The 14,212-nt window shown below is 39.6% G+C and overlaps 1 non-coding gene across 1 annotated transcript; it reads left to right on the top strand.

Moving 5' to 3' along the window:
- The first annotated feature begins 6,796 nt into the window (after positions 1-6,796).
- On the top strand, positions 6,797-6,868 carry Trnaa-ugc. Its single transcript has one exon. It is a non-coding gene; the product is annotated as a tRNA-Ala (tRNA).
- The last annotated feature ends 7,344 nt before the right edge of the window (positions 6,869-14,212 follow it).

Raw genomic sequence — 14,212 nt, 5'->3', positions numbered from 1 at the left:
GGTTCTGCGCGACCAACCAGCCTCCCCCAACACGCTCATTGTGGGCTGGTGTTCCTCTCCCTGACTTAACAATGTTGTCTGTCACTACTTATGTTAATGGTGTATATATCAACATCATCGTCAGTTGTTTGTTGTTTTACTAATCAGGAGTCAGTTACTTGGTCTTTACAAAAATATTCAACTTTCTGTAATAACCCATTATGTATGCATATGACGTCTTGGTCTTTGCTGTTGGCCGTTCGTTGTGACCATTTCATTACTTATCTTTAAGCCTAGTCAGAGGTCGCTTCTGCACCGAGACAACCATAAGTATAGCAGTCCCTCCCTCACCAGTTTCTTTGTCTGTGATTGTTGTATTTATGACAGCTATTATGTCTGCAGTGTTTACCATGACGTCAGTAGCTTGTGTGTTGGTTTTTTGCTATCTTTCTCAACTGTCATATATTATATTTAAAGACAGCAGTTAGCATAAATATATATTGTATAGTCAATGTGAAGAATCCATACGTGAAATCCTCACTCAAAGCTGCAGATGTGTCGCCGTGGGAAGGTGTGGGGCGTACTAATTCAGGTGTCAAGAAGTGGTGGGGCAGGTGGAGTGGTCAGCGGGGCAGGTGTGTGGGATCGACGTTACAGGTGTGGCAGGGGAGGCGAGGGACCTTCAGCCAAGCAGACCGTCCGTGGTGTGTGTGAGGCACGTCACAGGGGCACCAACCTATCACCTAGCCTTCACCTTTATACCCACTATTTTTATCCTCACATGAAGTAACTGGCTTGACTATCGACTCCCACGACAACCGGTTAATTCTATTTTCAATGTATCCTGTGCTACAGACACTTCCAAGAGTGGTACAAATACTTCTATATAATAAAATATATCCTCAACGCATCTCACAGTAGAAAGATTTAAATATTTACGCGTGAAGTTCATAATACAGTAAAAAAAATAATTCTTACCGGCCGCAGCCTAACCTTACCTAACATGAGAGGAAGTGTTTGTGCACGAAGCAGAACCTGTCTGTCGAGTGAGCTGTGATGTTGACGGAGGAATAATGTTGGAACGTATTCTTACCTTACATTTTAACTAATCATATATAAGAACATATTTTCGACTTCTGTATATTTTTTTAATGCAGATTGCTATGAAGGCTGTTAGTTTGGTGTAAGATCGCATGAATTGGGATTGTTGTTATGGAACGCTGACGAAAGCCTATACAAGTGATCATTCAGTAAGGTGCCTTTGACCTTGTTTTTTTTTTCGTTTTCCCTTTTTTCAACTTTTTTCAAAATGTCTTTTTTTTTTATCTACTTTTTAAACTTTTTAAGCCTTTTTTTTACTTTTTGTCTTCAAAGTAGCCAGACTGCAGTATGTGTATAGAGGGAAGGGAGGTGGTCGGGAAAGCCCCACGACCTGATTCTGCCAGTAATCTGTTGTCATGTTGCACTGCCTCAATAAGCTGAGATCACTTCTTAAATGGACGTATCTGACTACATTAAATAAATTAAATATAATGATAGTAAAGTAATATATAAGATTATTGGACAATGAATATTCAATCTACTTAAATTGAAAGTATGTAGGTTTGATTAAACACACTAACGCTACACTACCCTAATCTAACCTAACAAAGCCTAATCTAATCTAGCCAAACCTAATTAATTTAGCCCAACCTAATCTATTCTAACCCAACTCCTCACACGGGAAAAACACTTATCAGTTAACCAAGGAAGACGACCATTGGGCTGACTAACAAATAACAAAACCACATATGAGTGAATAAAAGTTTAACCGGGATAAAATCTGTAGGAAAACATGAGGTGGGGAAACAAGGAAACTTTCATAAAGGCCACCCAGAGCGTCAGGTATTAAGTAACTGATATAAGAGAGGAAAATCCGATTATACAACAAAAAAATAGAAATTACAGAGGAAAAAAAATGAAATACAAGAACGATATTTGTTGCACTTAATATTAAAATGCCACATCGTTAATTGTATAAAAAATTAAGTGTGAAAATAATTTACTAGGCTAAAGTAATGTCATTGTCCTAAAATATTACTCCAGTAACCATAATTGTGGCATTATTGAGCAAAATGTACAAATTATGATAACACTGACCAGATTATTATATTCTTGCCTCATCATTATAGTTTAACTTCAGATTATTTGTAGCTTGTTGCGTTGATAGAGTAATGTTCCCCAGTATTCTGTTGTTAAGACCCGTGTAGCCTCTTCCATGTCCTGTTAAAAGAGCAGAGGTTGCTTAGCCATTATTACTTTGCCTCTATCTCTCAGTTTTTCGTTATAATTTTAGGTAAATTTTCTCATTCCTTCTTGCAGCTTCTCTCCCTCTAGTCTGGCCAGGTAAGCAGTTTGGGTAGACCTTCTCTTGTTTTGACAGTTATCGTTAGGTACACACAGTTAACTGGACCATAAAGACGATACCATGAATTCCGGTGATAGTGAGTGAGTGGTGACAACTCTGGCATTTATGGAGACTGCGTTGAAGTGTTAAGATAAAACCAGCATTAATTTGGGCAGGAATGGATCTAGATTTGTACCACGATGCTAACTCAGCAAGAACACACTCCCCCTGAAATATTCATATCTCTAATTAGTGTTACCTTCTCTCTTTAAGGAGCACAAGGAGTGTTCTATACGGTTGAAGAGGGTAAGCTGTATATGGGATGCGTATTCTCACAACACAGTCGAGGGTTGAACTCCGAGGCAAAACAAGTGCCATTTGATTTTATAGGGTAGGGTGGCGGCGATTCACCAGGCTGTGTATACTCACTCCTCAAGTACACAAAAAGATGTCTCACTTCGTTTAAAGTTTTCTGAGGAAGCTTTGAATGTAAATGCGATACCTAGCTGATGTTTAGATCAAGCTAGTAGAGGAGTAACAAGTATCCACCTATATTTACTCAGGTATCATCAAACACAAAGTGATTTATTGACCGAACACATAAAATTGTTCTAATCATTTTGCAAAAAATTTCAAAAGTAGGAAAATATAACGTCATAAAGATTAGTTATATGTAGGAAAATATAATGTAATAAAAACTCGTCTCAAAAGTAGGAAAATGATTTACAATTATTTGCCAAGATATCAGTTGTTTGTGCTGAAGGCATTAGCATACCAGTTTAAGCTTAGGATAATTTTTAATACAGAAAAGACAATATTTATATAATTTCTGATGTATTTTAAACAATCGAATTCAAAAACGCCATTAATCTTATTCACAAACATCTCTTGTATACAGTAAGTTAATACACTAGTAAATGTTGCTAGGCGTCACAAGTAGGTAAAAAAATATATACCCAGGAAATTTTTAAGATACGTTAAGCTGAACTTGGAAATATCACCAAGAAGCAACGTAGCAGTTCCTAAACCATAATATTTTCTGCAGATCATGAGTAATCCAATAAGTCATTTCGGGTCAAGACAAACCATGGAATTCGTAGTTTCTTCCTAACCTAAGATCTAATTTCTGTGGAACTTAACCTAAACCAAACTAACCTCAGATTAAATTCTATGGATCTTGACAAAACCTAACCTAACCTAATCTAACGTAAGAAGCCTTTTCCCGAAATGACTGGACATTATCCTCTCCCCCCAGCAGGCACCTAAATGAAACGAGTCACGCTTCCCACGACTGCGCCAGATGTTGACAGGAAGATCTCCCTCATCACGTAGTCCACATTCAAGACAAAGAGTGGTACTGAGAAGAACACTTTTAACTAACTCTCTTATTTAAGTTAAGGAAGGTTAGTGAATCGTTTTTTTTCTTCTGCTCTTGGTATTTTTTTTTAACGTCACGACCCAAGGAAGGATTCATATTGTTTTTCCTGTTTATTTTCCTTATTCGACTCCTTTCTTTTTCTATTTGGAAGCGATCAACACCCAATCGTTATTCCTTGATTCTACTGGACAAAAATGTTAAAACAAATTGGATTTACTTATGTCCAGTTCACTTGGGTTAGCTTTTGTTTATTTTTTTCCTTTTCAATGAGTTTATAGGATAGATTACTGCATGATTTGATTTTTTTTAAATAAGGAAAGTTTTAGAACCTGCCAGCCACACAGCAGCCACCCGACATAGAGTAGTTGCTGTGTGAATGTGGTTATCAACTCTCTCAGGCAAGATGTGTTGCTAATTTAATGATAATGTTTACGAGGCATTTTGTGATGGTTATAAGTGCCCCATTTCCTGTTAACGTCCGGCTTCTGGTATTTGTCTATTTAACTAATGCTGGGATTCTACCTTTAATCGGATCCGGACACGTTCTAGGTTACCTCGGCTGAAATTACACAAATGACTGTTTTATCCTTCGTAAATGTAAAGAATAATATGCAAACCAGAAACCCGAATCGAAATTTATCCTGATATTCCCCCGTAGGGTCTGTTTGCGGAAAGGTGGGGGAAGGTGGTGTGAGACCAGTTATGTCTCATCTTAGGGAGGATTCTCACTTTCACTAGGGAAAGTACCTGGTGCAGGACTCGCAGGAAGGGAAGAGAAAACACAGTACAGAATACCAGGGAACGGATTCAACTGCTGTTACCGTGGCGGGCTGGACTGGCGGTGTCTTTGTTGTGGTCGATTAACCCCAGGGAGAAGACTCGTTAGACTCGCCCAAGGCACTTCACTAGAAGGCTGGGATAAGTCATAGGAGACGGATCCTAGTATAAGGGGTTTATAAGATCCTATTAAAGATATTGGACGCAGGGTGATTCTGAAGCACAATTATCCTAACCTGGGTAGCATCAGGAGGCAGAGGACAGGCACAGGAGAATCGGGTATTAAGGTTGTAAGTTTGATCAGTCAGTCAAAAAGAGGGAGTGATGGTGATCTTAAATGATGTAGCAAGTTGGCCGGTGGGGAGGAAAGCCCCAGCTGTGCGTGACTGGTCGGGCATGAGAGAAGACTAAACCGGTCTGGCTTATACTGGACAAGTGATAAAAAAAGAATCAAGGAAGTGTGGAGGTGAGGCTGATGGACCCTCTTGCTTAAAAAATTAATACGCGAGTGATGACCCCCCTCCCTCCCTCCCTCCCTATTGCTCTCCCTGTCTCAATGTAGGCTTCATTTTTAAAGGGATTAACATCGCTTACATAATAACTGTCATGGGTAGGCCTCGTCTTACACAGGTCTTCTCGTCGGGATATCTACCTCGTCATCTGATTAGAAGCGTCACGGTAACTCCTCCTGTTGGCCCGGGGAGGAAACTCTGGCTAGGAGTATGGCCGGAAGCAAGAACGTGCTGGTAATGCAAAACGATGCAATTTAGTCTTTGACGTGACTCGACCCAACACTCCTAGGATGGCGTTTGAGTTTGACGTTTAAACCTAACATAATCAAGACACGAGGAAATTGAACCTCGAGTCAGTCGGTGAGTAAAAGAGGAAGGTTCTACCAGGTAACTCACCATCACTCGGTAACTGATGGAAGGGTCAATCCCATAGACGTAAGGCGGTTCACAAAATGGCGGCGCCTAGTGAAGAATTAGCAAAACTCTCCTTTATAGAAGACGCCGAGTCAAAGTGGTATTGTTTTGCATTACTTATTAATTAAAATGACATAAGCTACTGATAGTGAGTCGTTCACTTAACTGGCCGAACCTCTAAAGGTCAGCAAAGTGAGGAATTAATAGTGTAGTCCCAGAAAGGTATATTATAGGAGCGCTTGAACCACCAGGCTTGAGATCAACGTCTTGGAAGGTGAGGAAAGAGCGCTGAGAGTGGGGGAAAGTCCCAAGTTGAGAAAATCACGCCAGACAGTTTCCCCAGTTGAAAAAAATCCTACCTGACACAAGTTACTACTAAAGTATGGTTGATTAATCTTATGACGGACGTACAGATATAGAGACCTAACTGTATTCGCGCCTGCATGCAAATCAGATCTGTATAAGAATTTCCTGTCTGTCTGTTAGTGAAGTTAAATATAGTGGCAGTGCAGTGTAGGCTTTTCAGCTCCATACGTATTTTCAACACCATTGATTAGATTCTCAGAAAATATGTCCAGTCATCCTCTCCTTAAACTTGTGACGTGGGGAAGTGTTTACCGATTTACTTGACCTATGACCCAAAGATTGACCTTAACTGATGTAGAAATTATGCTAGAACTCTCTACCTGAACTACATATTGTCTTATCAGCATCCGTTTAGGAGAGATCGTTAGACAGTGAGGTGGGTGACGTAACGAGTAAAAAAGGCGGGAATCTTTAGTTTACGAGCCATGAAGATGATATTGACAATCATATTCATTATTGATTATTTAAAGGTTCGTATAATAAATATTCCTCCTAAGTGAAGACGTAAGAATACATTTAATTTGTTGATTTTCAGCTAAAACACAAGATTAACGTACAGAAATAGCTTCGTCATTGTTTTTTACCGGCTACCATAACTATAATACGTCCACTTAGCACCAGTTGGAACACAAATTTAATATAGAAAATATAAACATCAAATAGTACACATAATTTAACAGAATATCTAAAGTATAAAAATTTTATCTGGTTTCTAATTGAAGATATCTAGCGAAGAAGGAGTCGGTGTTATTATGAGGTCATTTCTCGATGTCTATAGTCTTATGTTTTGAATGGTATATCTTTATTGTCTATATACATATTGAAAAAATGTAGACCTGTGTGACGAATTTACTGAATAAATTATAAATGATTCCAGACTGTCCCAACCCGTCTCTCGCAGCTGCTGCCAACCATAGTAATTGACTGTAATGACCCCTCCGTGACCTAGTGAAAATACAAGGTTGATAAAGTTTCATTCATTACGGGGGTGTAGCTCAGTGGTAGAGCGCTCGCTTTGCATGTGAGAGGCCCCGGGTTCGATCCCCGGCACCTCCAGAAACCGTAATACATAATTACGTTATTTTATTATATATAATTCTATTAGGCAGTGTATAATGTTGTAAGATATTCCACTAGCGTTAATCTTAGAGAGACCTTGAGCAGTTTAGTCAGCTCCGGCTACAAGTTTTGAGCGCTTCAGATGGTGATCGTGATCTGTTAGGCATCAGTAGGTTCCTAGAATACGTAATCATAAAAATGCCAAGAATCAAAGTCATTTCCGAGGTAGCTGACGAAGCGTTGATGACTGCCTGACTTTTTGAATGACGCACGCACACACATACACATCCTTTGGGTAACATTCTCCTTGATAATGAATTGATCTTTTTATTATGCTCTTAAGTTTGTCTTTAATTTTTCCATTATTCTATACTTGATATAATTTGGATAATGTTGTACCGGTTTAATGTTAAATCCTATAGTGGGCATTTATCCCATTTGGTATGTATTGTAACTTAGAGATTAAGATCTTTCATATTATTATTATTATTATTATTACTACTACTACTACTACTGTTACTGTTACTACTACTACTACTATTATTGTGTGTGGGCTGGTTGTGAACTGTTTCAGAATTTTTTCCCGTATCTGTGTGTGTGTGCAGGAAAGTGTTCTAATTAAACTCACATAGTCATTCTTCCTATAGCATTTTCATCCTCACCAGAAATAATTACTTTTTATATTTCCCGTTGTGGTTTTGCGAGTGTAGAGTATTTCAACAGTGTAACGAGCAGGGGCGGGAAGGGGAGGAAATGACTAGGTTAGGTTAGGTTACCTACAGTAGAGTAGTGTGTTATGAGAAATTATTTAGCCTTAAAACTTACGGTGAAATCAACAAATCACTGTACTTAGAATATTCCCAAGTGACAAGGGAATAAATGGCTTCCTGTAAATTAATATGAAACACGTCGGGAAAATTATGTTCATCCACTGTATATTTAAAAGAAAGAATGAGTAGATTCTTTATTTACGTTTGAGCTGTCCGATAATAATATAATAATAATAACAATAATAATAATACTAATACTAATAATACTAATAATACAGAAATAATAATAATAATAATAATAATAATAATAATAATAGTGATAATAGTAATAATAATAGTAATAATAATGATAATAAACTAGTAGTAATGATAATAAAATTTTACTACTACTACTACTACTACTACTACTACTACTACTACTACTACTAATAATAATAATAATAATAATAATAATAATAATAATAATAATAACAACAAATCCCATTTTTACAAGTTCTGGCTATAGGTGGCGAGAGAGGCGTGTGTATAGGCTATGTAAACCTAAACTACTGTATATGAATTGTCTTATATCCTTATTATATACATTTGTTTATTGGTCATATTAATTTCTCAGTTTTGTAAATATAAGATTACATTATTTTTATCACCTGAAGAATCTCCACCTTATTTCACCTGAAGAGTAACCACCCTAACACTATTTGGGGAGGGGGGGGGTAATCTTCAGGTGAAATAAGGTGGTTAATCTTCAGGTGATTCTAGTATTTAGTGAGTTATGGTCCAGTGAGCATTAATGTCTTGTCTGACAGAGAGATTCAGAAACAGGTTAAGTATTGCAACATTAGTGGGAGATATTTCTTGTCTTATTCTTGGAAAAACTGGAATAGCGAATCAAAGTACCGTCCCTACGTCTTCCCCTCACTAACCCCCCTCTGCTAGCATAGCCCCACACTTCCTCCCTCTCACTCTCTCCCTCCTCCCCACTCTCCCTCCCTCCCCTCTCCTCCTCCCCACTCTCTCCCTCCTCCCCACCTCTCCCCCCTCTCCCTCCTCTCCCCACTCTCCCCTCCCCACTCTCTCCCTCCCTCCCCTCTCTCCCTCCCTCCCTCCCCTCCTCCCCACACTTTCCCTCCCTCCCCACTCTCCCTCCTCCCCCCTCTCCCTTCTCCCCACTCCCTCCCCTCCCCCACACTCTCTCCTCCTCCCCCACTCTCCTCCCTCCCTCCCTCTCCTCCCCCCTCCCCTCCTCCCCACTCTCCCTCCCTCCCCCTCTCCCTCCCCTCTCCCTCCCTCCCCCTCTCTCCCTCCCTCCCCTCCTTTCCTCCCCTCCCCACTCTCCCTCCCCTCCCCACTCCTCCTCCCTCCCCACCTCTCCTCCCTCCCCTCCCCCACACCTCCCTCTCTCCCCACACGGCCTCCTTCCCTCCCCACACTCTTTCTCTCCCCAGAACTCCCTCTCTCCCCCTCCCTCCCTCCCCTCTCCCTCCCTCCCCTCTCCCTCCCTCCCCCTCTCCCTCCCCTCCCCCCTCCCCTCCCTCCCTCTCCCTCCCCTCCCCTCTCCCTCCCCCCTCCCTCCCTCCTCCCCTCCCTCCCCTCCCTCCCTCCCCACTCTCCCTCCATCCCCACTCACCCTCTACCTCTCTCTTTCCTGAAATCGGTTGAGTAAGATAACCCTTTGAGTACGATGTATTAAACATTTGAAGAAAAAACTACTTAACCCCGTGAGTACGATAACTACCCCTCAGTACGATTACTTAACCCCCTCAGCACGATAAAAACCCCTTCAATATGATAACTACCCTTTCAGTATGATAACTACCCCTTCAGTACGATAACTTAACCCCTTCAGTACGATAACTTAACTCCTTCAGTACGATAACTTAACTCCTTCAGTACGATAACTTAACCCCTTCAGTACGATAACTTAACCCCTTCAGTACGATAACTTAACCCCTTCAGTACGATAACCCCTTAGCACCATTTTCCCTACAAAACAAAATGTCAATAAGCTAAAAGTGAGGTCCCGTAAATCCTGATAACCTTGGTACCTTAAATAAAATTGTAATCATAGTAAGAATCTCAGTGCCATTTTGATGTCATTTTGGCCGCCATCTTCTTGACTTAGCTGAAGTTGAACGAGTTAAGAAGCGATCTCACTTCTTCAGGCGAGGGTGTCGGGTGGGTGGGGGGGGGGTTGGCGGCGGAGGTATACAGTCCGTTGGTAATGGTGTTGGGAAGAGGCGGAAGATTGATGATGGTGGTGTAGAGAAAGAGAGGAGGAAGGGATTAAGAAAAGTATAATGGGTAAAGAGAGAGAAATGAGGAAGTGGGAAGAGGAATAGGACAAAAAAGAAGGGAAGGGGAAGAATAAGAAGATAATTGTGGGTATAGAGAAAAGGAGAAGGAGGAGGGTATGGGAGTCCTGAGTTTAGATTCTTAAAAACTCATGGCCAGTTTCAGGATTAATAATAGTTCCCAGATGTTACAAGATAAACATTTAAATGAGATTGCACGAACCATATTTACTCATCCCGCCCAGTAACACCAAGACGTATTGTAGGTGCCACTTACTCAACAGACTACAGGGTGTGGCTTGAGTGGGTGTGTGTATGTGGGATGCCTGACTGGTACTCTGGGGTGAGGTTTCGTGGCTGTGCTTACATATTGTCTTGCCTGGAAATTTGTCTCACACGACCTATGGACCGATAATGCATTCCTGAGGGAAAGGTTTTTGGATTACATATTAATTAGACACCTTCCGGGCTTATTTCACCGGGTTATCTACCTTAAAACTAAATTAACCCGATTTAACTTAACTTCACACTAATTTAATCTTATCTAATCTAACCTTATGTAACCTGACCTAACGTGATGTAACGCTAATCTAACCTATTTACTAATCTAACCTAACAATAACCAAACCTAACATAACCCTAACTTAATCTAACCTAACCTAACCCCCTCAGATTGCATTAACTGGGAGGAACTGATCTTCATGTGATGCGTTAAACTCGCAGATATATGTCATCTTCCGCGCGGAGTCGTCCCCATCATAAACCACACGACTAATTTCAAGGCCGGGAGGAAGTGCGCACTACCCTGTTCCGGAGCTATTACGGAAGTTGTTCGCGCACACACACACACACACACACACACACACACACACCAGTTTCTTATGCCCCGCAAAAAAAAAAAATCTTATTAACATGGGATCACTGACAAACGTCTAGCTTAATCACATGATAACTGATTTAAAGGATAATTTGGGTAAAAACTATACCCTTTACAAGTTACAAGTAAGGTGACTAGACTCAAACAGTTATTTATATACAGTCTTGAAACTATCACCTGCATCTCAATTAATCTCTTTTCTATTTTCTCGCTGAAGAATAGTTTATTTACTAACCTAGCATATACCGTACGTGCTTTCGGACCCGAGTTGTTGAAGCGTAGTCCTACATTATAACATCAACATGACTACTACAGAACTGATCTACTGCTTTGTACATATTAAACTGTGGTTAATGATCATATGTAGTCATAGTTGTAGTGTTGTTTTAATTTAATGGTTGAAAACTTGGGTAAATTCATATATTTTTTAAAGTATAAAACGTGTAGACTGTAGACCAACCACACAGTCTACCAGTTTCTGTCATATCTAATTATTTCCGGGTTACCTTGATTATTAGCCTAAATTTTCTAGACTAATATGGTAAGACTCAACCAGTGATCAGACGAAGAGACCTTAGATAAATTACATTGACTTACAGAACTTTAATAAGCTACAGAAGATTACCTTTATCGCAGGTCACAATTTTGCTTCAACAGCTTTCTACAACTTAAATCAACTTTGGATTAAAACAATATATTATAACTTAAGAATAATTTGGTAGAGAATTTATGACGGTATTAAGCTGAAGCATATGTGTACCCAATACAGCTGGAAGGTAAATAGCAAGTCCCTCCTCCCGCCTCCATGATCCAGGGGGTAGCCTCGCCCTGTCTCGACATCTTCTAATAAATTATAGATTATTGTAGATATTAAAAATATTATTTTAATTACATTTCTTAATTTTGCCAACTGTAGCGCGATTATGTTAAATTGATGACTTGAAATAGGGTGTGATTTATTTGTATAGCGAATTGTAAGATGGAGGTCGTTACGGTTTTGAGTAAATGTCAATTCAAAATTTCATCTCTAAACTATTATGAAAAGGTGAATGTGTGCTTCAGGATTTTCTTTATGCGTGACAATAATCGATATCAAGCTTGAATGTTTTGAATATGTTGGCAGTCATCGTCTACCATAATTTGGCCAACTTGCCTCCTGACAAAGAGTAGTTCGCGCGACAGATGTACTGTAGGAGACGCAGATTATACCCGCGAAAGTATAACGTGTATAACAAGGTGACAGGTCAGTATATGTACACACAAAAAAAGTCCTATTTGACTTCATTCGGGAATATCAACGTACTGTATGTGTGTTTTCCCCCTGCATGGTTCCAAGTATTTTCTTCAACGTAATAATAATAATAATAATAATAATAATAATAATAATAAACGGTTTATAAATAGAGTTGCAGCCGGTGGCTGAAAATATACAGACTTACATTTGATTTAGACATAATGATATAGTATGCATTGAATACATTTACAGGGCTGATGTCATGCCGGGGTAGGTTAGAGAACCACTGAGACGGATGTAAACACGGGGTGCTGCTGACCTGTAGGCAGGTGGCCCTGTGTTTTGTAGGGGCGGGGCTCAACCCTGGTCTCCTGCTGACGGGGAGGCAAGACAACTTCCCCGAGATCCCCAGGAAGCTGCTTCTACATTGTACAGCCCCCGGGTATCTTGGGGGAGGGCTCGGTGTGTTCTGGCAAAAAGTAGTTGTACGGGGAGCTTATAGTTTAGGCTTCGCGGATCATACCTGCAACACAAACTAAAGCAGCAGGAGGTTTACTGGCACCACACCCTGCTGGATCTGTGGGCCCACGTCACGCCCTCCTGATGATGAATGAAAGACCAAGGTAGAGGCCAGCCTGACTCCGCAGTCTTCGTGCCCGTGAAGGGTAAACTGTAAAGCTTTAAAATAAAGAAAACTAGAAACAAAACACACCCAGTACCAACACTATTAAGCTGAATTACAACGAACGTGACAGAATTTGAAATGGAAACGTTTCCTCACACGGGATACAGAGAGTCAAGTGGTTTAGGATATCACTTGGCGCCCTGTTTACATGAAGCTTCCTCCTGCCTACGTCATCAGTTTCTTTTAAATTAGGATGGTCTTATGTTTTAGGCGCAGCTATACGCACGGGGACACAATAACACTTTAGAATTACCATTTGAATTTTCATCTTATTTGTTTTTCCTGTACGACGACAATCTGTGTTAGGTCTGTAATAGTTAGACGGATCACACATCGTCTCGGGGGAACCTCTGCTGGATTCTGACAGTTTTAAGTAACTCGATTATAATTTAAATAATGAAAAATACACAACAGTCATTTATTATTCATTTGAACTCTATGAAAATATTTTTAGTTTTAAAAGTATTAAATAATGGCTTGTTTGTCGGCGAAAGAATTAAGTCTTCTTAAGTTGGATGAAATCACCAGCTTGAAGAAATATCACATTGGGCTCAAGAAAATGATTCACTACATATTCGTTGTGGTCTTAATCGTAATTGACTTCATTATCATCATCATCATTGTCGTCATCGTTGTCATAGTTCGGTAAAGTTCTTAGGTTCCACTTAAGGAAACACGTGGGTTGGCGTCAACTGGCGGTGATGCAGTGTTGTGTTTATATAAGTTCATTTTGGTGTGAGATTGAGTGCACATAGTCATACCATAAAGCTTAATATATTGTATATTATAAAGAATAATATACTGCATGCTCAAAAAACCTTGATATACTGTACACTGTAAAGGAATGTTAAGACTGTATACTATAAAGATTAAATACGATATACAACAAATAAATAGAAATATGCTATATGCTTTAAATAGTGTATTAATTTAGAAGATATTATCTAATCTCTGAGAAATGTGGTTTTGTTCGTCACACTAAACATGAGGAATTCAACATTTATTTTACGTAACCAAAACTATCCTAGTACCAGTGAAGTGGGTCTTCCGCTGTGAGTGTTGCGTGACAAGTATTATATTGAGATACATCTTGAGGTTTTATGATGCTGTATGATTACCTGTATATAAAACTAGGAGTGTATGATGTATTGGGAGTGTATGATGTATTGGGAGTGTATGAATCATTATTCCTCCATTTAGTGTTGTGTATGAGTTGAATTTTTAAGTCAGTTTAATGGGCCAATCTTTCGCTAATATTTTAATGAATATCTTCACGCGTCTTACACACCTGTTCAATCATTCTCTTGTCTCCCACACACACAGTAAGCCATAAATCCTACACAAACCTAACTTAACTTAACATTGGGTTCAAGAAAATGTATTCGTTGTGGTCATTATCGTAATTGACTTCATTATCATCATCATTGTCGTCATCATCGTCATTTCCGGGAGTATTTTTATATCCTTAATCAACAATAGATCCA

Source organism: Homarus americanus, unplaced genomic scaffold, assembly GCF_018991925.1.
Source record: "Homarus americanus isolate GMGI-L3 unplaced genomic scaffold, GMGI_Hamer_2.0 scaffold56333, whole genome shotgun sequence".
Taxonomy (NCBI): Eukaryota; Metazoa; Arthropoda; class Malacostraca; order Decapoda; family Nephropidae; genus Homarus; species Homarus americanus.
The sequence above is the reverse complement of the archived record's forward strand: the minus strand, read 5'-3'. Positions and strand labels throughout refer to the sequence as shown.